The sequence below is a fragment of the Camelus bactrianus genome, chromosome 7, assembly GCF_048773025.1.
Source record: "Camelus bactrianus isolate YW-2024 breed Bactrian camel chromosome 7, ASM4877302v1, whole genome shotgun sequence".
NCBI classification, from domain to species: Eukaryota; Metazoa; Chordata; class Mammalia; order Artiodactyla; family Camelidae; genus Camelus; species Camelus bactrianus.
In genome coordinates this window covers 90,879,247-90,904,034 of record NC_133545.1, presented here as the reverse complement: position 1 = coordinate 90,904,034, position 24,788 = coordinate 90,879,247, and the positions used below count along the sequence as shown (strand labels likewise).

The following is a 24,788-nucleotide window of genomic DNA, read 5'->3' as shown; positions in this document are numbered from 1 at the left end:
AATGGGCAGAGAGATATAAATATTACTTTGATATTAGCTACAGGTTTGATGACTGCATGTTGGGGAGACTTAGCCGATGTGTGGACTGAATGTTTGCATCCCCTCAAAATCCGTATGTCGAAACCCCATCTCCCAGGGTGATGGTATTGCGAGGTGGGGCCTTTGGGAGGTGATTTGTAGGATAAAATGAGGTCATGAGAGTAGAGCCCTCATGAATGGGATTAGTGTTCTTATACAAGCCCCCAGAGTGCTTGCTTCTCTCTGCTCTCTGGGATATGAAGATATTGGGAAGACAGCCATCTTCGAGCTGGCAATCCTCTCAAGTATACATTGACCTTGAAAGTCTCAGCCTCCAAACCATAAGGAATATGCTGGTTGTTTAAGCCACCCGACACGCAGTAATTTGTTACAGCATCCCAGACTGACGAAGACAGTGGAGAATGCCTCTGAGTTTGGCACTGATTGCCTGGAGAATGCTGAAACCCAGGGAAGTGGGCAGCACAGACGTTTACTCATTTAATCCTGCCAACACAGTAGGAGATAGAGTCTACATATTCCTCGCTACTTAAAAGGTAAGGAAAAAGAGGCACAAATAATAACAACGACAACAAAAACAACAATAATTTGTCCAAGATTCACACAGAACCCCCTGGAGGCAGAGTGAGAATTTATACTCAGGCAGGCTGGCCCAAGAGCCCCTGCTCATAACTAATAAGTCAGATCATCTGCTTATGTGGATCAGTTTTTTCAACTGTGATATGAGGATACTGTGTCTAGTAACTTATAATTTCAAAATACTTCACTGTAACGGAATCATTAGTCACCGGCCTTACAAACCACAGAAACCTACACATACAAAAATAACTCGTTAGGTCAAGATAACCAATAACGTTTTTAAATATTATACCTGCTGGGCCTTTGCAATAAAATGTCTTTTTATAATTCTGTCTGGCTACAGAATAACTTCATACTACTGCATGCTGCTGGTGGCTCCCATGTTGGACAGCATGGGCCTAGAGATTTTAAATTACTTGCCCAGACTCGCCCAGGAAGCTCGTGGTGGGATCCTAGCTATAGTCTGGGACTTTTCCTTCCTATCCAACAAGTCCCTCATGGAAGTTTAGAAGCTTCTCCTTTGGTGCCCAGCTGTCTCTCCGTACTTATAACATCTTGTCAGCTGTTCCAGCCTGCTCCTGAACATCAGCCAGAACCCACTTCTGCTCTATTTTGTCCAGGTAATACCTTCTAGCAACTTCCATTGCCTTCTTGGCATCAGTTCTTACCTGGAAGGGTAGTGGCTAGAGGTGGTAATGTATCCACATGACACGTTTTTCATAAACATAGCAGGAGTGTTCAAGAGAATAAAACGTCAGGAAGATGAGAAGAAACAGGTCATTTAATATACCAAATGGGTACTTTCAATGTCTGTGTTTCCGAGTCCAGGCTTGTTCTGCTCGTGCATTACAGGCCAATAAATCAGGAGACCAGGTTTTGGGGCAAGAAATAGCGACTTTAATTTGGAAAGCCAGCTGAGAAATGGTAGAATAATATCCTGGGGAACCATCACCCCAAGTCAGATTTCAGGCTCTTCTTATATTAAAAATGGGAAGTGGGAATGCTTGGTTGTTGCAAACTTGGTGTATGAATTCTTTGTTGTTAGAATCCTTTGTTCTTGCAGCTCTTCACCTGGGTCACATCCGTGTAAACCTCCAACAAACAAATGTTGTTTTCTATTCTGTAACTTGTTATCTTTATTTGAATAGAAAGTGTTAATATCCTTCAAAGTCAGAGCCTTGAGAATAGGTTCTCCTGTATATTTCAGGCTCTAGGCAACATTGTTTTACAAAAGGTGCAGAACCAACAAGACAAAGCCTAGGAAACAGGGCACAGGGTTAAAGTCAAAGGAACAGATCTAATATGGAGTCAGATTTTTTCTTTCCTATTTCAGTAGTGCCATGGAGAAGGCAGTTTGGGCAGCTTTTCGTAGGGTCCTGGAGGCTTTCTCTCTCAGCCTCTGTGTGCCTCTGTTGAAAAACCTTCAAAGCTATCTGGCCTGCTGGTAAACCACTCCGCCTTTTTTGCCCTGAAGATGTGTTCTGTTTATAACTGATCTCTACTTCTTGGAAAACAACTCAATAAAAACTCAGTTGGTTTTCCACCAGCCATGGGCAGGGGTGAGGAATAGCACTTTATTATTTTATAAAAAAAAAATAAAAGAATTCTTAAAACAGCACTGGGCACATAGGAGAGAGTCAATAATTGTTTCCTGGCTTAAATCAAAATTGATAGCTCAGTGATTCCATGGCTGCTGTATTTGCTGAGCTTGCTAATCCTTTGCTCCATTACACATTTTTTAACTGAAAAAGAAATACATGCATGTGGTTAAATAAATTCAAACAGAGCACAAAATTACACAAGTGAAAGAAGTTTTCCCTCATCCTCTCTTCTTTCAGCCCTCCCTGGAGATGCCACTGTTTACAATCCTTTGTGTGTTTTCCAGATATGCTATGCACATTCCGACCTATGTATGTAAATTCCTTTAAAGTATTACTTATTTTTAACTTAAAGGGATTTAAATCCTCAAGTGTCTTCGGCCCTGGTAATAGAAAAGAACAAATCTGACTCCATAATAGATCTGTTCCTTTGACTTTAACACTGTGCTCTGTCTCCTAGGCTTCATCTTGCTTGTAAAATAATGTTGCCTAGAGCCTAAAATATACAGGAGAGCCTATTTTGAAGGCTCTGACCTTTAAGGATATTTAACACTTTTCCATTCATATAAAGATAAGAATTTACATAATAGAAAATATCGTTTGTTTTGTTGGTGGTTTACAGGGATCTGACCCAGGCAGATAGCTGCAAGAACAAAGGATTCTAACAACAAAGAATTCCTATATCAAGAAGATTGCAAAAACCAAGCTCGTAGGAAAGGAGCCTGAATTCTGACTTGGGGAGATGATTTTCCAGGACATTAGTTTGCCATCTAGGTCTACAGAAAGTTTCTATTCCATGCCCCAACACCTGGTCTCCCAACTTACTGGCCTGTCCTGCACTAAGGAGAATGAATTTAGACTCAGTAACACTCCTATCTTCGTAGCAAGCTGGGCACTGGAATTGAGGACAGCTATCCCACACCCAGGGACATACTGTGTGCCCTTGATGGTTTCCCGAGGGTGGGGTGTGGTTTACTCAGGAAGGATGGGGACTATGCACCAAAACTCAGGCAGTATGCTCCTTTTGGGATCTGACCTTGTACCTCCCGCTCCCTGCCAGTACAACACCTGGGACAGTGGAGGTAAAGCAGAGATCTTGCCTGCCTGTGTCCCAGCGTGTAAAAGGGGAATAGGTACACTTTACAAGGTAGTTCTGAGCAACAACACCTGCGGGTGCTTGGTTCCCAGAGCAAAAGGAAACCCAGCTCCACTTTGGGTCAACGGGTGTGATCCCCGTAGGGGTCCTGCAGAGGCCTTGGGTGGAGGGCTGGACCAGGGAGGTAAAATATGAGCTGCGGGCCTTGAAGGGTTAGAGAAGTGTGCAGAGGCAGAACTGCTGCCTCCTTCAGGATGCCCCCATCGTTAAAACTATTTCTCTCCATCTCTGCTACTCTCCTCCAACCTCCAGATCCCTGCCTTCTCTCTGCTCCTCCTGTCCATGTCTCTCCCCCCACTTTTCCCCTTCTCCCCTCCTCCTCCCATCTTCTCCGTCCCTCGCTTCCCCACCTTCTCTCGCAGAACCCAGAGAGGATCGCTGGCCCTCCTGCGCATGCGCAGTCGGTGCCAGCTGGAACGAGGGTTGGAAGCTCCAGCTCAGAGCATGGGATCGGCCCCAAATTCTGCTCAGCTCTTTCGCCTGGTAGGACTTTTGCTCCTGCCCCGGCGCCACGGCCACAGCTGTCCAGGGCCAGGTGTGCACCTGCCGCCTCTCGCCCCAGCCGGGCTCCCCTGAGTCCGCGGCTGGAGTCCCTTTCCCCTCTCCCGCCCGCGAGTCCTCTCCTCCCGGGCTGCCTCTCCTCGGCCGCCGGCCCGTCCCTGCCCCTGGGAGGGCTGTGTCCCGGGCGGGCGGGGTCTGCGGACACGGATGGGGGCGGGCGGCTGGGGCTGGGGCTGGCCTCCGAGCGGGGCTACTGCCCGCGTCCCCCCCCGGCTTTCCCTGCCCCGCGACCCCGGGGCTGCCCTCGTCTCCCTTCCCCTCTCCCTGGGGGCCAGCTCAGTGTTGTGGGCGCTCCTCCCCGGGCTGAGAGCCTCCGGCTGTGAACCCCAGCTTCTGCTGGTGGAGTCGGGAAAAGGGAGCGTCAGTCCTGAGGGAGTTTCCGTCTCCTCCCTCAGTGTTTCTGCCCCAGGTAAGTACCTTGAACACTTTCACGTGTTATGATGGCGGTGCTTGATGATGTCACTGTTTTTATAGTGATAGGGATTACAGTGTTGAAAGCAAGGCTTGGTTCAGTTAAAAATGAGCTGAAGGCATGAGGCTGTGACATCCTCCATCTTTCCCTCTCCCAGGGTGAAACGTGTGACCGTCGATCTTAAAAAGATAGTTACAGTCCCTAACTAGCCCAGCCCAGCTAGGGTGTGTTAACACGAACAGCACCACCAGAGGCGTTGGAGACTCAGGGACATTGCAGTCCTAAAGAGCTCCTGGCAAAATTTGGTTTGTTTTGGTTTTTTGGTTCTTCTTAAATTGTGGGGCAGACTAGTTGTATAGAGGGAAAAATAATTGTCAAGAAATATTTATTCATTTAACGTCTTTATTGTGATATTGTTCACACACCATGAAGTCCACCCACTTAAATGCTACAATTCAGCAGCTTTAGCATATTCACAGTGGTGCAACCATTAATATTCCAGAACGTTTTCATCACTTCAGAAAGACCAGTGGAAATGATTGACCTATCCACCCCTTCCCAGTGCTGGTTCTAAAGAAGATTCTTGGTTGTTCCTGACCATAAATTTTCTTGTTACCCATAAAAACTCTGGTAGGAAATCTAAACAGTATTGTATTGAATCAGTCTATCAAAGCAAGAAGAATTAATGTCTTTATGGCATAAATTTCTTCTACCCATGAATATATCTCGGACCCTATATTTTCATATTTCCAGAGCCTGGCCCATGGGAAGTCCTCATTAATTGTTGGGTTTGTGAATGATGAGATTCTATACATCGTTAGTTGCAAACTGAAGCCTTTCACAGAAGAGAAAATAAACTCAATGAAGCCAAGTGACTCTCTGATGGTCAGAAAGAGTGACAGCCAGTTCTGGAGTGATCCAGTGGACTTGGTGTTTGTAACCAGAATTCTCCAGCACCTACAGCTAAGGGGATCAGAGTATTCTTTTATTTTTTCTAAATGGCGTTGCTTTTATTTTTACTTATTTTTTAAAATTATTTTTTATTGAAGTGTAGTCAATTTAGAATGTTAGTTTCAGATGTACAGCAGAGATTCAGTTATAAACATATGCATATGTATCTATATATCTTTTAGTTTGTTTTTAGTACAACTCATTACTAGAAATTGAATATAGTTCCCTGTGCTATATAGTAGGTCCTTGTCATTTATTTTATATTTATTAACGTGTATCTGTTAATCCCCCTTTTCCTGCCTGCTAACCACAGTTTGCTTTCTATGTCCATGAGTCTATTTCTAGCAGCACCGTTTTTGCTAGTAATATATGCTGGTTGGCTGCTTTCAGTTTCAGTAATTCCACCTTATCTGTGGGCATTTTCCTTCTGGTGGGCCTGTGTGTGGTTTGCTCACGTGATATAAGAGTTGTGTATTTGGGAGAACCCCAGGCCTCGTGTAGTGCTTGGTACAGAGTGCCCACTGAGCTGATGCTTGAACTGGGAAAAAAAACAAAGTAAATGTTGGAATTTCCACTATGGTTGAGACTTCCAGGTTTCTATAACCTGTTTATCCCACATTAATGTTGGCTGCACACATACTGGGTAATTTGGTGGAACTTCATGGTATGATGGTGTAGAGACGGGGCCTTGTATGCTTCTTCTCTTTCCGTTTTCTAAGACTCATTCTCCTGGGCCTTCCAGATCCTCCCCCAGAAGTGCCCAAGGCTGGCTTGGTGCTGCGCTGAGGCAATATTTGTTAATAAGGCCTTTTCCTCATCTCTTCTGAGCCTCCGTTTCCTTCTCTGCACAATGAAGACTTAGACTAGAAAAGTGCTTTTCAGTTTCTTTTAAGCCATGTTTCCTTTGAGAAACAGAAAATACAAATCTCTCCTCCAATTCAACATATAGATTTTGACACATCCAAAATGTGACATAGCTCTTTGTGGAAAGTTGAAGTGATTGTGATTCCAGGTGGCACACAAAAGAGTCTTCAGAGATTTATTGCAGGGAGAGGGCAGGAAAGGGGCAGTATATCCCACTTTCTAGTGTGAGCACTGGAACAGGGGCTTGGGTTTAAATACGGTGTCCGACGTGGCCTCTCTCTATCTTTTTTTTTTTTTTTGCCTCTCTCTAATCTTGCACAATGTGATAAACCTCTCTCCCTCAGTTTCTTAATGCGTCAAGTTGGGGTGATAATAATTTAAGTGTTTTGTGAAACATTATACACATAAGAAATTTGTTTCTCAGTAGAAACAAATCCTGCGAGGGAATAAGGGATTTCTTTAAAGGTTCCATCTTGCAAATTTGGGATACAATTCAGTAATGACTGTCTAACCCTTTGAGGTTTGTGTTATTGCCCTCATTTCTATTCATGATTAAACTGGGGTTAAGAGGAGCACACAGGCCTGCCCAGGTCACCCATGGTTAGTGTAGAGTCGGGTGAAACGTGGGCTTGGAATTTCCAGGCAGTACCAACATGATGCTCTGTGGCAGGGAGCAGCATTCACTTTGCTTGTTTATTCATTCATTCAACAAGCATTTATTGAGTAAACTCTGTGGGTCAGATGTTATCATAGGTTTATCTGATTCTTCAGCACTATGGAGAATCCGGTAATGTTTCCTTCTTTTTTTAATCTGAGAAAATTAGCTCTGAGTGGTTATAAACCCCCCAAAGGAAATATAGCTGATAAATGAGGGATAGTAAATTTGTACATTTCCTTCTTTTTATGCAGGTGGTAACCTAGGCATTTTACATTTGTAAAGTTCCATAATCCAGATATATTCTTGTAAGGCAAGGATTTTTTTTTAATTGAAGTATACTCATGTTTACAACGTTGTGTCAATTGCAAGGTGTTTATTTTTTCTTGAATTTGGAATTCAAAAAATATTTTTTGAGGGGTGTAAATAGGTTAATTTATTTGTTTCATTTTTTTTAAAATGAGGTACTGAGGATTCAACCCAGGACCTCATACATGCTAAGCATGTGTTCTACCACTGAACTGTACTCTCCTCCCCAAAGCAAGTTTTCTTATCAAGTATTCTGCAGCTTAGGAGTTCAAATAAATTGGAGTTGAAATCCAGGTCTTTTGATCCTACTGTGTTTCTTTGCATTATATCCTGCTGAGGGGTGTGGAAGCAGTTCCTTTATTCATTCCTTTATTCAGCAGTTTTGAGCATTGACTTTGCATCAGGGCCTGGCTAGGTGCTTGGAAACAGAAAACAAGAAATGACCCTTTTCTGCAGAGGGCGGAAGCCTAGACCAAAAGCTGCGTAATGTGATCCGAGCTGCGGTAGCCATGTGCAGACGCTGAGGACAAACTGTACCCACGGCTTTGCTTGGGCTTCCCCTGCCTTCTGACTGGTACACACCAAGTCACCGCAACCCAGTGAGGCCCGCAGCCCGCAGCACAGTATGTACCTCGGTCTCCTCTTCCCTCTCGTCAGGGCCTGCAACATGAACATCCCTGACTACGTGCAGTGTGCTTAGGACCACCAGACTCTCCCCGTGGTGGTCCAACCCGTGGGGATCATCTCAGAGGAGAATTTCTTTTGCATCTATAAGCGAATCTCCTTGGTGAGGCAGATCATCCCTTGCGGCTCGCAGTGGGCACTCTGTATCCACTAGAGTCACCACTATGCGCCCGAGAATGGGTGGAGCGACTTCCAGACCCACCGCAAGGTCGTGGGCCTTGTCATCATTACCGACTGCCTCTTGGCCAAGACCTTAGAGAAGCTCCACGTGCAGAGGAGCTGTATGGCACCACGCTCTATGACTCTCGGCTCTTTGTCTTTGTGCTGCATGGGGAGGTGCCCGAGCAGCCACGCACCGACGTGGCCTTCAATTTACGAGGACTGCAGGGTGGTGGAGAAGAGGATCGAGGACTTCACTGAGTCTCTCTTCATCATGCTCAAGTCCAAGTGGCTGGACTGTGCATCCGACAAGACTGGGGATAAGATCCTCCTTCTCTACATCCTGTTTGAGAAGGAGGACTTTGTGGGATTGGACACAGAGAGCAGGAAAGTCTACCTGGATGCCCGGCCACCCTGGCTATATGAAGGGTTGCTTCCCTACATCCAGAAAGGGATCAGCAAGGAGGAGGGCTGTCTTGTAGCCAAGGCGTGAGGGAGGTGAATCCCGCCGGTTTTCAGACGTTTAAAAGTGAATCCGCATTTGTTTCAGAGAGATTCTTTTAGGGTTATTATGGACACTTACTCCCGCTTTTCAGCCAATTCCCCTGGTGTGACCCCTGGAGTTGCTGTCCAATAGAGTAGCCAAAGCCACTGATGCTAGGAGAGCTGGGGAGGAGGCTGCTCTGAGCTGAGATGTGCTGTAGGTCAAATGCACATCAGACGCTGAGACTTGTCTAGTAAAAAGAATGTAAACTATGTTGTTTCTTTCTTTATTGATTACATGTCAAAATGATAGTATTTTACATACTGTAGAATAAGTAAGATATGTTCTTAAAATCAGTTTCTAGGGTTTTTTTTGGGGGGGTTACATTTTTAAATGTGGCAACTGGGAAACTTTCTTTACATGGCTGTCATTTCATTCCTGTTGGACAGCATGTCCTGGGACAGTCTCATTCCTTTGCTTATAGATGTCATGCTGAATCCTGAGACGCAGAATGAGGTGCTGGTTGAGCTGGGAGTGGAGCCAGTATCTCCTGCCTCCCAGGTCCAGAACCTGCACGGCTCAGGCCCTCTCTCCCTGCCTGACAACCACCATGCCAATTTAGGACAATAGAAACACTGCCAGGGGCTTCCAAATGAGCTCCTTACGCAGGGAAAGGCGTGTCACGGAGCATGGGGCACAGCAGGGAAAGATTCGTCCTCACTTTGTCCCTGTGATTAGGTCAACGGACCCACTTTGCCTTGGAAGTGCAGACGAGCTCTTCTGGGCTGCCTACCCCCCCACATTCTGCTCTGTTTCCCTGTGTATCCATCGAGATGTCCCTTGGGCAGAAGAAGGTGAGATGCCTTTGCCGAGAGGTGGTCCCCCTTTCCTGGGGAGAGTGTGGGAATCTGTGCCACCCCGACCTACGGCCTCGGGCCTTGAGTCTGGAGAGGGCTCATGGCGGTCCCACAGGTGACGGTCGGAGGGCCTGGCACGTGCTGCCGGTCCTGATGTGGAGGAGGTTTTCTGCGATTCTCTGTGAGTCTAAAATCAGATTCTACTTTCTGGTTGTTGGTAAGTTAGAGGAGAAGATGCCAGAGAATTGATAAAAAGAAAGTCCAGACCAGTCCTGTGAGTGACAGGCACAGGGGACCCGAGTCCCACCTGCTTGTGGTGCCTGGCGGGCTCTGGATGAATTTTCACTTCCTCCCAGGACATACCTCTATATCTTAAGGAAGGGGCGAGGCATGTCGTGGCCATGACCAGGACTTGTCCTCACAGGGCCCCGTGATCTACACTGCTTTCTCCCCTTCTGCTTCTTGTAGATGAGCTGGCAGATGTATTGGCCTGGGCAAAGCTGAGGACACAGATGCCAGCACCGTGCCACTCCCAGGCTGGCTCCATTCCCGTCACCTGTCACCTCCTGCTGAGTCCCCAGGCGTCAGTCAATGTCGGTACATCGGTGCAACGTAAGCAGGGACCAACATCTCCCCCTGGACAAAATGGTGAGTGAGCAGTGGAAGCCTGGAGCCCTGCCCCAGCCCCCGGACCAGTGCCTCTTCTTTTGTCACAGGAGGCACTGGTGACATGTTTGCTCAGCAACTGCTTGGCTCTGAGTCTGCAGACCCACCAGAGAATGCCAGCTTGTTTTTGCCTTTTGAAGTCTGTGCTTGGTATTTGGCGGAGTAGCTGGTTGTGTGCTTAGCCCATAGTGGTTGACACTGTCACCATTGTTTACCCAGAACCTTGTGTACAAGGCATGGCTCCCGGCATCAAAATACAGCAGTGCATTAAACCTCCCTCCTGGTGGGTCTGTCTGTTTTGGTACCGTAAGGGCTCAGCCAGCATCTGAACGTCAGTGAGATAACGCGGACTGTGAGCTCGGGTCAAGTAAGTTCTCCTCCAGTCACTTTTACTCCATTGTTGCTTTTACTATTACACAGTCATTACTTTTTTAAACAATGCTTTGGTGCAGGAACAGAGCCTAATTCTCTCCTGTTACTCTTGGTGGGAGTGAGTAAAATTGTCCAGCTTGAAATGCGACCACATTTTGTAGCTCAAAAGTTGTTTACACGAATCTAGGTGAAGTTTAGGTTTGGGGCGCTGACCACGTTGGGGTCCCCCGGCAGCGCCGCTCGCTTCAGGCCCCTGCCTTCCCTGGAACAATAGGTGAGGGTGGGTCTCACCGTCCCCTCGTCCCTGTCCTCACCAAACTCACGTAAATTCTTGTAATTGCTCTCAGTTATTTTTGTTCTCATGTGTTTCTAATTTTCGCTGTTCCTCTTTTCCTTTTTCTATTTCCCTTTCTATCTTGTACCACCCTGTGAGCATGTTGTTGCGTCTGAAAAGTGGACTGTGCACACCCTGCATTGGAAATAGCGAGATTGTCCTCCGTGCTGTCCCCATAGCTTTAAAAAGCAAAAACTTAATAGTTGCCTTGATCCATATATTATCCTAGTCATTTTTTTATTTTCTAGATTTTTGGAATTTTTGCTTTGTTAGCACATCACCCACTGGTGTTTGATACCTGTTAAAATCCTTGCTTTGAGGAATCAGTTTGGTCCTCTTTATGTTTGGTGACAAATGCGCCCTTATTAAATTTGTTTGATTGTTTTGAAGAAGTGAGATGTGAATTGATTTAGGCGGCTGCTGAGGGATTTTTTTCAAGGAGTATTTAAACTTGGAATGTCAAAATCTGCAGCATCTTCCTTGATTCTGGCTTTTAGACAAACGTGCTTGGAACGCGGCTCAGGGCTGTCGCTGTGTGACGTGCGTGACGGAGCTTCCTGGCCGGCGGTCACTGGTGAGAAAGTGGCAGTCTCGGGGGTGAGCAGCTGCAGGGGATGCTGTTGGAAGAAGCAGTCACCGGTTTTTTGTTTTTTGTTTTTTCATTCACCTTCCCGGTGCCATTTACTTAACTTTGCCTTCATAGAGAGGCAGGAGCGGGTCTAAACTCCATGCCACTCTTATTTTCCCTTTACGAGGCTGGTTTTTCTGAGTATCAGAACAACATGGCCTTCTCCTAAGTAGCTGGCTCACTTGGATCTGGTGGACACAGGGACCGCTAAAGGGGACTGTAGCTTCCTCTCTGCTCCAGCCAGTGGGCATTCAGAGCCGGGTCTGTGGTTTGCTCCAGCAGCCATGCAGTCCTCCCTGCACCAGCCTTTACTATTAACCCATGATGGCAGTAAATAGCTGACTCCGTGTCTGTTGCAGCTGACGTCCACCACTGACGGCCGAGTCGTTAGTTTGCGGTAGTGAGTCTCCAACACCCTATTCAGCTGTGAAGTGACCTTGCAATCTCACCCACACCCTGGTTCATCTCACCCGGGGGAAGGGTTTGGCCACCACCGTCATGCTGGCCATGAGACTTTGTTTCTCCTTTCATGCCCTGGTCCAATTGTGGACACTTCATCCTTCACTGACTTGGTCTCGCTTGAGACAGGCCAGACGTTCTGAAAGAGCCCATCACATTCTGGGGGGGAACAGATCACAAGAATCGCAAGTAGGAGTCTAGGCTCTCTGGGTTGGCAAATGCAGGCTGGGATCTGTGAAGGCTGGGCTGTGCCCTGAACACAGGCCTTTCCTGTGGCTCCCGAGAGCCCAGGGGTCGGAGTGAGAACAGTCTTGCCTGGGTTCCCCCATCCTCATCTGCTCACTGGCAGGTGTGTCTGCTAACTAGGAACTCCCCCAAACTTCGGGACCTTCAAAGTTCAGACCACAAGAGAACCTTGAGTCCCTTCTCCTGGGCCTCCTTTGTGAGAATCCAGTGCCTTCTGAGGTGACCAGAGGCAGGAGATGCCTCCCCCTCCAGGGAGCTCTCTTCAGAGGACTGTGATGCACTGCACCTTGCTGTCAGCTTGTGGGGTTCCATCCGTGGTCCTTGCAGAACCAGACTTGAGACTGGCTAAGCAATAGAAATGACAAGACTGATTCCAGGGCAGGGCCGGGGGGAGGAACAGGGGAAATTGAATGTGACCTCAAACACCTAGGTGGGTTCTGGGTCTGTTACTAAAATCTGGAGCCTGGGAGGTACCTGCCAGGAATCGAACTCTAGAGTAAATGGTGGACATGAGGCATTTTTAACATTCCATTTGTCATCCAAGTTAGGACTTCAAAGAGGCACTCGGTTCTATGGCCCCGGGGCTCAAGTGAAGGAGCCGGACTAGAGATACACGTTGGGAGTCGTCATTCTTAGCTGGTGTTCACAGCCGTGCAGGTGGATGAGCTCATCTCGAGAGGTGCAGACTGAGGCTGAGGCGGGTCAGGGCTGTGCCTGTGTTGGAGGAAAGCCCAGACCATGCAGCTTTGGCGTGTCACTCAGTGGCGTTTGGGATTTTCAGAGCAATGGCATTTATCCTTAAGGGTCTTGGGGGTGGGCAGGGCCACCCAGGAAGAAATCTGAATGGAGGGTTGTGGCCAGGCGTGCGCGTCTGGGGATGATGCAGAGGCTGCATGTTCCAGGAGGGGAACCTCCTCGGAAGATGGAGTCGCAGTGAGGAGTGTTGAGAAGGTAGTCACACTCACCTGTGAGGGAGGGACAGAGGCCTAGGGAGTCTCCACCTAGCAGACTCTCTTTCCCACGAACAAAATGCCAGCAGTCAGAAGATTTGAGGTGAGAAGGAGCCAAAGTGGAGAATGGTGGTTGGACAGTTCTGGAATAGTCTCCCTGCAAAATAGAGTTTAAAAAACCCAGACTCTTAAGAACATTGATAGTGACGTTGGAGGAGATAGTTCTTTTTCTGGCCTCCTAAGGGTAAGACATGTATCCGGGGATACACAGAAGAATCGGGCATTCTGGTCCGGGGCTTGACCCTTACCAGTGGGAACAGGGCAAGTTTAAATGGGGAGAAGGGCAGCAGAGGGAAACTAGCCAGGTCTCGTGTCAGGTAGCAGTCGGCCTCACTACTTGCGTGTTGCATTCACATCCGTGCCTCCCAGGTGGGCGGTGGCAGCCCACTTTTGCAGATTGGGAAGCCTTCTCAGAGGGGTTAAGGAATTGGTCCATTTCGCGGCTAGTAAATGCTGTAGCAGGATTCAAGCAGGGCCTTGTCAGACTTCAAGGGCATGTTCTCTCTACTAATTCCGGTACCTCCCTGTTGTACCTGGATTGGTGAATTGGGTCAGTATTGGAGCCTTTCACAAAAAGTACGATTTAAGTGCCTCAGGACTCTTTCCCAAAGCTCAGTGTTCTTTAATGGTTCAGAAGCACCGCAGTGCTTTTCGCCCCACAGAGGTAAAGTCTTACTCTTTTGACGATGACGTGGTTGCAAATGACGTACAGGTGCAAAACCAGACTTAGCAGCTTCTGAAGGGAAACTCTCCAGTTCTTCCTTGATAGGCTTTCTTCCACGGGATGTAACCTGCTGCAGCGTATGTCTGAGCTTTCTGTATGGAGTGAGGGTTTGATATCCAAAGTTAGCAAATAAGGGTCAGATGGAGAAAATCGACGTTAACAATTTATTTTGGGGTTTCATTAGACAAGATGCACTATCGCTTAATGGCCCATATAACGTATGTAATTGAGTACAGAACATTGCATTCCTTACTTTCTAATGAGAGCTGTCTTGCATCATAAGGTTGTCTGCTTTGGAACTTCAGCTCAGCCAGTAGGGCACCTGTCAGTGTGTTGGTGTGATTGCATTTACACAGTGCATGTAATCTGGGCTTCCTCTGCCCCAAACACTCCAGTGCAGAATCATAGGCTGTAGCCATCACTTAGTTATACAAATACTTCTACAACTATATGATACAAAAAAAAAAAAAAAAAAAAACAAAGAGAGAGAGAGAGAGAGATTGCCTTTATCAAATTTCCTTTGATTTTAACTTTAAACTGTTGTTGAGCAGCTCTGGTTTCCTTTGGATATGAATATGTACATTTCTTTGCATGTAACTTGGATTTCAGACTAGAACACCAACCTCTTGCTTTCCATGAGCCACAAAAATCATAGCCAAATGACATACGTATTAAACATTTTATTCTTTTCTTCTGAGACAGAATCCTTGAATCTGGGACTTGGGCTGTGATTTTGCTTTTTGCTCTTCCCACCCCTCTTGTCGTCTCACTCCTTTTTCCCACGTGGCCTCCAAGAGGTCATGGTCTCAGAGGAGCAGGTGGACAAACACCAGTTGGTCGCCAAGCAGTCCTGCTGTAGAGGGAGCCCAGCCAAGAGCTAAAGGACATCATCAGAGAGGGCTTCCTTGAAGAAATGTGCTCTACATTCAGTTATGAGGACAGAGTAAGAGTCAGCCAGGAGAAGGAATCAAGAGGGTGACTCAGGTTGCAGGAGCAGCCCGGGTAGAGGCCTGGAGGCTTGTGGGGTGGGGACTCGGGGAGAGTGCACTGTGTGGTCCAGGGAGGAGGGTGCCCCTGCTTGGGAGGACACTGGAGTGGGCCTAGGGATGGAGGGCTTAGGAGGAGCTTGGTTTTTTACTAGAACTGACACAGAAGAGGCAGTGAAGGTTGTCAGCAGAAAGTGACCCTCAGGAGAGGTACTCCTGGTTTTGCTTCTGATGTTCTACAGAAAGAAGTGGTCGGGGTGGGCGAGAGCAGCTCTGCCCGTCCCTTTGAGACCCACCCCTTCATTCATTTATTCATAACACATGCAATTCTGAGTGTCCAGGGGAGAGAGGGTGGACTCACAGTAGTAAGCAAAATGTATTGCTTCTTGAGAGTTTAGCATTGTCAGAAGTTGTCTTAGCGTAGAATGTTCTAGGAACACAGCAGGGGCACCTAACGCAAAGTGTAGAGGTTCGAGGGAAGGAAGTCTCCCTTGACAAACAGTCAAAATGGGCTTGGAGGCAAGTGGGAAGTAGCAGCAGGTCAGGGGGCGCCTGAGGTCACTGGTGACCTGGGTACTGAGGTGAGGCTGGGCGAGCAGCGTCGGGGTTGGGGCTAGAACTCTACCAGGGAGCCTCTGAAGGGTTTGAAGTGGGGGTGATGTAATCAAATTTGTGCTTTGGGAAGGCTGTCCTGGCTCCGTGTGTGTGTGTGTGTGTGTGTGTGTGTGTGTGTGTTTGTGTGTGTGTGTGTGAAGCAGGGAAGAGGGGGAGAGTGCCACCAACTGGGAGGGTCATTAGAAGACCATTGACAGGCTGGGGGGCCACCAGTGGGAGAGGGGCGTCGGGGCTGCTTGGGGACGGCAGGGGCAGTGTGAATGCCGGATTTCCTCATGGGGAGAGCTTATTAACGGGGACCCCCTAGCGGCACCTTGTGGCTGGAAGAAAACGGATGCAACCAGGTGGACTTTTCTCTTCTTCCCTGCATTGTGTGATGATCTTAGCTCAGCCAACATTTGGAAGAGAAGAGCTAAGTTTCAGGGTAGCACAGGACATTGTTGAGCTCGTTCGAGTGAGATCTGATAGGATTTAGTCTTGTGTTGAGATCTGCATGTTCACTTAGCTAGAAACGTCCCGTCTTTTGGATTTCTATAGGGGTATTTATTCTTGATAAAGATTGCTTTCTTGGTGAGAGGAAATTTAATACAGCTGCTGTGTTTCTCAAAAAAAATCTTATCTTTTAAGAAATTTAATATTCAAAAGAATAGCAAAATTTAAAAATGATAAAGTAAGGCTTTGGTGTAGTTTCTTTGGTTTCTGAGTTAATGTAGAGTTAGAGCCTTTGCATTACTTAAATAGCACATTCTTGTCAGTATTTAAAGAGCTGTTAGTGAGCGCCCCAGGACCCACTTCTCAAAGCATCATTAAATCTTGCTCTGAAATAGTGAAGTCATAAAGGTCTTGTTGGCAGAAGCCAAATAGTTGGTTTATAATTTGCAGCATAGCACCCTTTATAAAATAATAATAGGTTTAAAATTAAGAAAGTGGAAAATAATTGATTTTTTTAAAGCTGAAACATAATCTTTCTTGTGTTAATGTTGCAACTGGAAATTTCGAAAAGAAAAATCCTACTGTAATATCATCTACGTGGAATACATATATGTCTATCACGTTTACAATGTAACTGCGCAGTGGTTTTTGAAGTCAGGACAATTCCAGCTGAGTTACTGGCAGTGATGGTTGCTGGTTTTCAATGGAAGACCCTAAATTTGCCTTCTTAGCTTTATTCTTTTCTTTTCTGTTCTCTCTCTCTCTTTTTTTTTTTTTTTTTGTAGTGAGAGGGCTCAGTAGTGCTTTGCCAGCATGATTTTGGGGCAATTTGGGGGCAGATATCGTGCAGAAGCAGTGAGATATTTCCATGCATTTTACTTTCCGGACATCACCATGGAACATGTGGGGGTTTGTGCCTGCAGGCCGGGATGCTGCAGGACTCCCTGGTCCATCACCTTTATGTCTTGGAGCTGCTCCAGTCAGTGAATGACTTTCTGTGGCTTGGAGGTAAGGTGATCTGATGCAGATGATCAGATGTGTAACTAAGTACTGTTACTTGAAATAGAAAACCTATCAAAAATGGCTCTAAAATACAGGATGAGGGAGGAGAATTGGCTGAGCTGCTTGCATGGGGAATATTCTCAGGTTACTCCCTCATTGTGTCTCCTGTCACTCCCCCCCCAGCCCTGCACGGCAATCATCGTGAAGCAAGCATGCACTTTCTCAGAAACGCGCTGAATTTCTTTGTGCCTCTGTTTGTTGGCTTTTTTTTTTTTTTGAAAGCACATCTTTCCCTTTACTTAAATGCCATCCCTGCCTAGTCACCTCTTACACTCATTCGTCTAGAGCTCGTCCATACATAGCTGCTGAATGGATGAACAGAATGTAGTATCTCCATGTTGTGGAACATTATTCAGACGTAAAAGTGAATAAAAAAGAAAAAAATAAATATAGGGGAATATGAAAAAGGCCACCTGCTCTGCGAAGTCCACACTGACTGCTCAACCCGCACTTTTCCCTTTGAAACCCAATCACTTATGCTCCTCTCTACTCTTTTTGATAGTACTTACCACCTTCTAATAAACTTTAACACTTTCAAAAAAAAAAAAAGAGAGATGCTGATACCACTTCAACCTGGACGAGCCTTGATAACAGCACGTTAAGTGAAAGGAACCAGACACAAACGGCCACATTTTGTTGAATTCAGTGATCTGAAATGCCCAGAATAGGCACATGCAGAGGCAGAGGGCAGGTGATGGTTGCAAGGGGTTGGGTGGAGGGGGGTTGGGGAGTGATTGCTAGTGGCAGGGGTGTTCTTCTAGGATGAAGAAGTGTTCTGGAAATAGATGGTGGTGAGGGCTGCACAACCGTGAGTGTGCAGAAGACTGCTGAGCGCTGTCTCTGGGAGTGCCTGTGGTTGGGGGCGGCTTTATTTTGTTCTCATCCGTGAAGAGTCATCTTGTGCTGAGGCCATTCTACTCCTATGAGTGTTGAGGGTCAGAGACTTTGCAGAGTCATGTGTTATTTTCCCACATGCTGAGTGTAGGCAAAAAAGGTTTAAGCCTGAGAAAGTGCTCCATCTGCAGAAACGTCTTTTAGTTTTGCATGGTGTAAAATTCTTGAGAGCTTTTTAATCGTTGAGGACAGCCTGTGGGTGGGAAACAGCCCGTGAATCCTGGGTGAGTCCCGGAAGAGCTGCGCTTCCCTCCCTGTCACGGGTGGGGATTTCACCCCCGTTCAGGCAGTGAAGGGCCCAGACCCGAGAGCGGAGTTGACAGTCGTGATTATTTACATGTATCCGCTGCTTCATCTTGGATATTAATTTCAAGCTGAGTCAGTATGTGGCGGCAGACTCATCCTACGTCAGGAATCTATAGTATCTGCTCTTTGAGGTGAAGACCTGACAGAGTTGATTATTTAACAGTCTCCCTTGAATTGATATGTCAGATTCCTTTGTCAATAATAGAACAGCAGAATTATAGACGTCCTTTATTGCCGATGTGACCTGGAGCATGTTTAGTCTCTGTGCCTCAGTGGCCTTATCTTCCGTTGGGGAAGATGATAACAGTGCTTCCCTCAGAGGGTCTGGTGAGGGGGGAGTGAGAAGCACAAAGGGAGGACTTACACGTGATGCTCATGAATGACCGAATTTAGTGCTCCCAGCCTGGTGAGGCCTCAGGGGCAGAGATGGCAGAACAGACCATTCGTAGCCGGAGCTCGATCCGTGTTGGCAGCTGTTATGATCAGGATCACCCCTGTGGGTTATCAGGCAGTTTTAAGACTTCGTAATATGAATTCATGAATAATGTTAAAAGATTAGACAACTCAGATCCGGTTTACATAGTTCTCAAGATTTCCTGTGAGAAATGGATATTTTTTTCCCCATCTTAAATCTGAGTTGATTCTCTAAAAAAATTCTGCATTCCTCCACCTTTTTGAGTTAATTCTCCATTTCTTAAAAAAAAAGTTTTTAAATGGAGTTACTGGTGTCTGAACTGAGGGCCGCATGCATGCTGAGCACATACTCTCTCAAGTGAGGTATAATCTCCCCCCTGATTTTTTTTAAACTTTACTTTCTTTGTATGCAGAGGTTAGTGACCTCTAATTCTTTTTCTGGAGACTTGTCCATGAACCTGTAAATCTATAATTAGTGGACATAATTTGATTTATTAAAAAAATCAATGGAACATTCTGCAATCCATTCAAAAGGAAATGCTCATTGACATAAAATGTTTCTCCTTTATGGTGATTTCTAATTTTTGGTCTGCCTTAACTTATTAAAAGTAATCCTCATCATCATAATGACCAAACTTGCTCTGAGTGGACACTTACCTAAGGCTAAAATGCTTTCCTCATGTTTTAATTCATAGCAGGTGTTTAAGGGTAGGTATCAGTGTCTCCTTTTCTGCAGCTGAGGGGTTGAGAGACGGGGCAGCTTGTCCCAAATCTCACGCAGCTGGCGTTGGCAGGCTCAGGGCTGGAACCCAGGCTGCACAGGATGCATTCTCAATGGCTCCTCTGATCAGCCCCAAGTTGAGTGGTTTCCCGAACTCCTGTGAGTCCATAAATGACCGATTTTAGCGATCTCAGCTTCATGAAGCCTTCAAAGGAGAGACACCAGTGAGAATGTTAGACAGAGTGGCATAAATTAAAATTGTACATTTTCACAAATGTTGCTTTCTCAGGCAATGAGTTAAAAACTTTATATTTTTTTTATTTTAGTGCTCTGTAAACACTAAAATCAAAACATTAAAAATGATTATACTGCAAAATTGGAGTGGACTTTGAAAGTCCAACCATTTCTAATGATGTTGCTTGTTTTTCTCTAGTGGTGCTTATTGACAGAAAAATTTACAAAGACTGAATTGTTTCTATGTAGTCTTAGTATGGAGGAAAGTTTTGTCAGTGAATATTGTAAGTAAAATCTTTACTCTTTTCTTTCCTGATGATGAATATGTAAGTTGTTTTCATGGCTTAAGTACATTTCCTCATTTGTGAAATTTGAGTGATGCCCTTTACCTTGTTTGACTGTGAGATGTGGACGCCTTGTATATGAAGCACCCAAGAGCTGCTTAGTAAAAATATGCTGTCACAAGGACAGATAGTTTAGAAGGATCAACTCTGAATACTAAAGAGGGTGGCTTGTTTCTGATGCATATTCAATATGCATATTTATGAATATATGAATATGGCTTAAAGTAACAAGGATTCAGGGTTTTGTGTGTGTGTGTGCAGTATGAAGTTTTAATGAAATCTTTATCATTCTAGTGAGACAGGGAGTAGTTAAATCACCTTAAGCAGACGGCCTTGAATATTATTTACACAGAATGTGTGTTGTTACAACTCAGAATTCATGTTGCCGTGTAACCATCCACTCAGACATTTAAATTCGTAGGAATCTGACCAGAATCATTAAGTTTAGAAAAATCTACATTGATCATTTTCAGGGAATAAGCTTCTCTCTTTTGTGATTAAAGAAAATTTTGATTTACTTTTCTGCACTCTTAATTGGTTTTAAAATATCAAAACATTGATTTGACATGTCACTTTTATTAATAGAATAAATCTCATGCTGTTTTAATGTGCAAATAAATGTTTTTGAATTTCAATACACTTGTATGCTTTCCTGGCTCTTTGAGAAGTATTTTGCAAGATACCTAGATAAATTACTGTTGGAAAAATACAGACGTGACTTTTATGAATATAGGCCTAGTACAGATCTGTTGGTTTTTGCAACAGTGCAAGACATGAGGCCTAGGAGAGATTTGCTGCTGATTGCCAGGAGGACAGATCCCAGATCTCAGTCTCCCCTCCTGTAAAATGAAGTGGCTGGACTGGATTCTTTCCTCTAATAAGAAGTTTCCATGAGCCTGTGTCTTTTGTTTATATTCAGGAGTATTAGCAATGTCAGATTAAATACTGAATACACCTCCCTTCCCCGAAGCAAAGTGCAGTATGTGCTACATAAGATATAATTATCTGATTCTTCTTTATGATCCAACAGGCAATTTTTGTGTTGCATCTTTCCCAGCAACCTGGAAGGTGTATATAGCCATAGGTGGTGCTGTTGCACCTTCTAACAGTCTTAATATTCCTTTGGCAAAAGAAGGTTTAACAAATGTTATTTTGTTTTGATTCCGTTGCTTAGTGCTTCAGAATAGCACAATGTCCATTATGTCTGTCTACCTGGAAAAATTATTCTGCTTATGTCTTAGACTTATTCTGTCATCTCGCTGTGAACATTTCAGACTTGCTGTGCAAACAATGGCAAAATCGGTCTTTTCTTCCAGTGTTAGCAACCAGTGAGCCGGAATTTTATAAAGCAGCTAAGAGCGGCCTCTGGAGCACCTTAAAGCTGGAAAGTGTACTGAGTTCCCTGAGTATTGACCCAGCAGCTGTGTATCATTTGTTGGGAGGTGATTTTGTACATATAAGAAGGGGTGTAGTTTTTTGTCTTGGGTTTGCGTGCACGTGCTGCCACTGAGCCACGTGAGCCTGAGTTAGTTTGCTCTGAGTTTTTCCCTCGTCTGTGAGATGGGGACGCTCGTATCTGCTTTGCAGAATTGTGAGAATTAGAAATTATGTAAAGTGTTTAGCACAGTGGGAATGTCAAAGGGCTCATAAAGTTTAGCTCCTGTTTTGTATGAAGCCATCATTTTACAGTCTTTGGCAGTTACTAAGAAACAGGAAAATAAGAAAAGCTGGTTTTATGCTGAAAGATATTTGAGGAGGTTCCATAGTTCCTATACCCATAATTTAGCATCAGCAGGGTCAGGACAGTTACACAGTCGCCCTGAACCAATGTTAAGCCACAGAATTTTTTGTTACTTCATATATATTGGGGCTTAATGGGACCCAATATATATACACATGTTTTCTCCAGCAGCCAACTGAGAGATGACACAGAAGAACAGGCAGGCGATAAATGGCTCCTGTATTACTGATGAAGCCACGTTCTCCATGAACTTCAGGGCTGTGGGAAAATGCGTGTCATGATACTGTGCCCCAGAACTAGAGACTCATGCAGTCCCAGTTAGCTCTGGGCCACAGTGAGCCTTCCCTTAAGAGGATCTGCCCCATCATGCACAGGGCTGCCTGCCATGGAGCTGAGCATCCCGGGTGCTTCCCAATGGTGGCCAACACTGGAGGGAAAGGAAAGGTTTCATATGCCCTGCTTGTAGATCCGGACTCACACCTCAATCTGTTAGTGTGAGGAGGGCTAGCCGTTGTCCAGGGGTCAGGGGTGTGAAGGGAAAAACACTCTCCATGGACCAGATTGTGGAGGAGGCATCCCTTCCCTCAGTTTAAACAGGTGGTGGGATGCAACAGAAGGGTGCTCCCCAAGAGTTTATAAGAGGGGAAATAAGGATTACCTTTGGGACTCAGACTAGCCATGAAACACAGAAGATGATTAGAAGGGAGATTTGTAAATCACTTTCTTATTAAATTCACATTTGTTGAGCACCAAAAATGTGCTACATTCTTTTCTGAGCGTTTTACAGAAATGAATCCTTCAATCTTCACAAGTGAGTAAGGAAGGTTTGATAGTTATCCCAGGTTTACAATGTGGAAATTGAGGCACGGAGAGAGTAAGTAAGTTGGCCAAAGTCACAGAGCTAGTAAGTGACAGAGCTGGTATTTAAACCCTGGCTGTCTGGTTTCCAGGCTCCCAGGGATGGGCTTTGGGTGTTTAGAGGTATCTGCATCCCTGGATCTCTGTACCTCTGTGCATCACTTAGCCCAGAAAGGAAAGGGAAAGGAGAGTTACACAGGTGCTCATAGTCGTGTCTCAGCCACAGTCCACGGACAGTGCACTGTGATTGGCGTTAAATGTCTTCTGGGCAGCAGATCTTTTCGTATAACAGAAATTTAGTCCATTCAGTTAATCCAGAAACCCTTCCTGCTCTGCTTCTGTCCACTCTTGTCATGTGACTGCCTGCCTGTGATTGGGCTGTTGAGGAGAATCTGTACTCATGGTTGAACTCTGATATTTCAGTCTGGTTTGTAGTTTCACATCTCCTGTTACATTAATAAATTAAATTTCTGGTTTTCTTGCATCAGTCTCTCATGAGTTTGGTTAATGTGAAACCAGTCCATGGGAGCCCAGGGGTGCTGACGGTATAATTTCTGAGCACGTTGTGGCACTTCTACCTGTGCGGACCTGCGTGGAAGATTTCTGCACAGCAATGACCCAGGCACTCATCTATAAACGCTGGGCGTGCTTGCTGTTAGATAGTACATTATTCCCAAAACAGGGACCTGGCTGATCTGGTGGTCTGCTTTGTAATGAAGATATCTAAAGAATTTATCTTGTTCCCCTCTCCCCATGTCTCCCCTAAAGGTAAACTAAGCCTTTTTACTCATTGCGGATTCTACAATCTCTGCCTCATCCCATCTTTCACGAAGTTCCTCCTTACTAACACACAACTGTTAAAGACTATTTCCTTTGATTATACACAATAAATATGGGAGCATTTGAGAGGTTCTTGGAGTTGGCTCCCTAATCCCTCTCGCTTTCTTTCCTTTTTCCACAGTCTTGAGTAATTCATTCCATGTTGGTAAGACTTCTGCCAGCCAGAACCCACAGTTCCAGGTGAGAAGGATGCAGACTTTATCTCTCCTACCCGAGGGAGAGAGAGAAGAGAATTGAGGTCTGCTCCCCCGTGGTCCCTTTCTGCCCCAGGGCCACTCATGTTCACCTGCAGACTTCTGGCCTCTGCTCACAAGGCCTCTGTCCCAGGACTGACTGCAGCCTTTTCTTCCCTTGTCTATATTTCCTGTGCCTTTCAGAAGTTGGTCTCTTCTCTGCAATTCAACCCTGGCAGATGTGATGGTGGTCAGCGAGCTGGTGGGCAGTCATTTGGTGACTCCCAGGAGCCATGATGATTCTCCTGAGTCTCTCATTCGGGGTTACAAAACTGTCGAGCACCGGAGGAAGCCCATTCACGTGAGCTCAACACAACATCACATCACTTTCATTTTGTTTTTGAATTTTCAGTGGAGAAAGTATTAGTAGGAAACTGTTCCAGATTTTCGGCCGCCTGCTTTCCTCACCATTATTTCCTTGTTGGCTCTGGCGCTTGTTTAAAGAACCAGGTTTCTTCTCTGGTCATTTGTATCAGCTGGGCTTGCCGAATCCTTGATCTGCATTTGAAGCAGAATGCTTCTTCGTGATGTCAAACTGATTTTCCTTGTCATGTCTTAATAATTTGTGTACACTCATCAATTGTTTCAAGTGAAATGCTCTTTTCCAATTTCGGTTAACTCACATTTGCTGAACTCCTGCTTTCATGCTGAGGGCAGTTTCTTCTTCCTGCAATAAAATTTAGCAATTTGCATTTACTATGGGAAGGTAACTGGCTGGAGGTGCTTTTTTTCTTACCAGTTTTAATAACAATTCACCCATTAAAATGTACAGCGGTTTTTACTCTATGCCCAGAATTGTTCATCCCAGTCAATCTTAGAAAATTTTCATCCCCCCAACAGGAAGCCCCTTACGCATATGCAGACATTCCCATCTTCCCCATCCTCCCACAGCCTCAGAAAGCCACTTTTCTCTCTCTGTGGATTTGCCTGTGCTGGAAATTTCATGTAAATCGAGTTACTTCATGTAAGTGGAAGCATCTATTGTGACTGACTTCTTTCACACTGAGTAACGTTTTCAATATTTGTCCAAGTTGTGGCCTGGGTCAGTACTCTATGCCTTGCTATTGCTGAATAATATTCCACTGTATGGCTGGGCCCCTCTGTTTACCCATTCATCACGTGATAGACATTTGTGTTGTTTCTGCTTTTTGGCTGTGATGAGTAATGGCGCCGTGAATATTCCTGTAGGAGTTTTTATGTGGATATTTGTTTTCAGTTCTCTTACGTCTGTGCCCAGACAGCAGAGTTGCTGGGTCATTCAGAATCCAAATGTTCAACTCTCTGAGGACCTGCCAGGCTGTTTTCGAAAGTGGCCACGCTGTGTTATGTCCTCACCAGCAAGGGCTGCGCGCTCCGCTTCCTCT

The 24,788-nt window shown here is 45.5% G+C and overlaps 1 long non-coding RNA gene across 2 annotated transcripts in view; it reads left to right on the top strand.

Moving 5' to 3' along the window:
* Positions 1-415: 415 nt before the first annotated feature.
* LOC141578216 (uncharacterized) overlaps positions 416-24,788 on the top strand; it is a 114,877-nt gene continuing 90,504 nt past the window's right edge. For both annotated transcript variants that reach the window (XR_012508351.1, XR_012508349.1), the window contains exons 1-2: positions 416-572; positions 3,622-4,339. This is a non-coding gene — a long non-coding RNA (uncharacterized LOC141578216). The remainder of the gene's footprint in view (positions 573-3,621; positions 4,340-24,788) is intronic.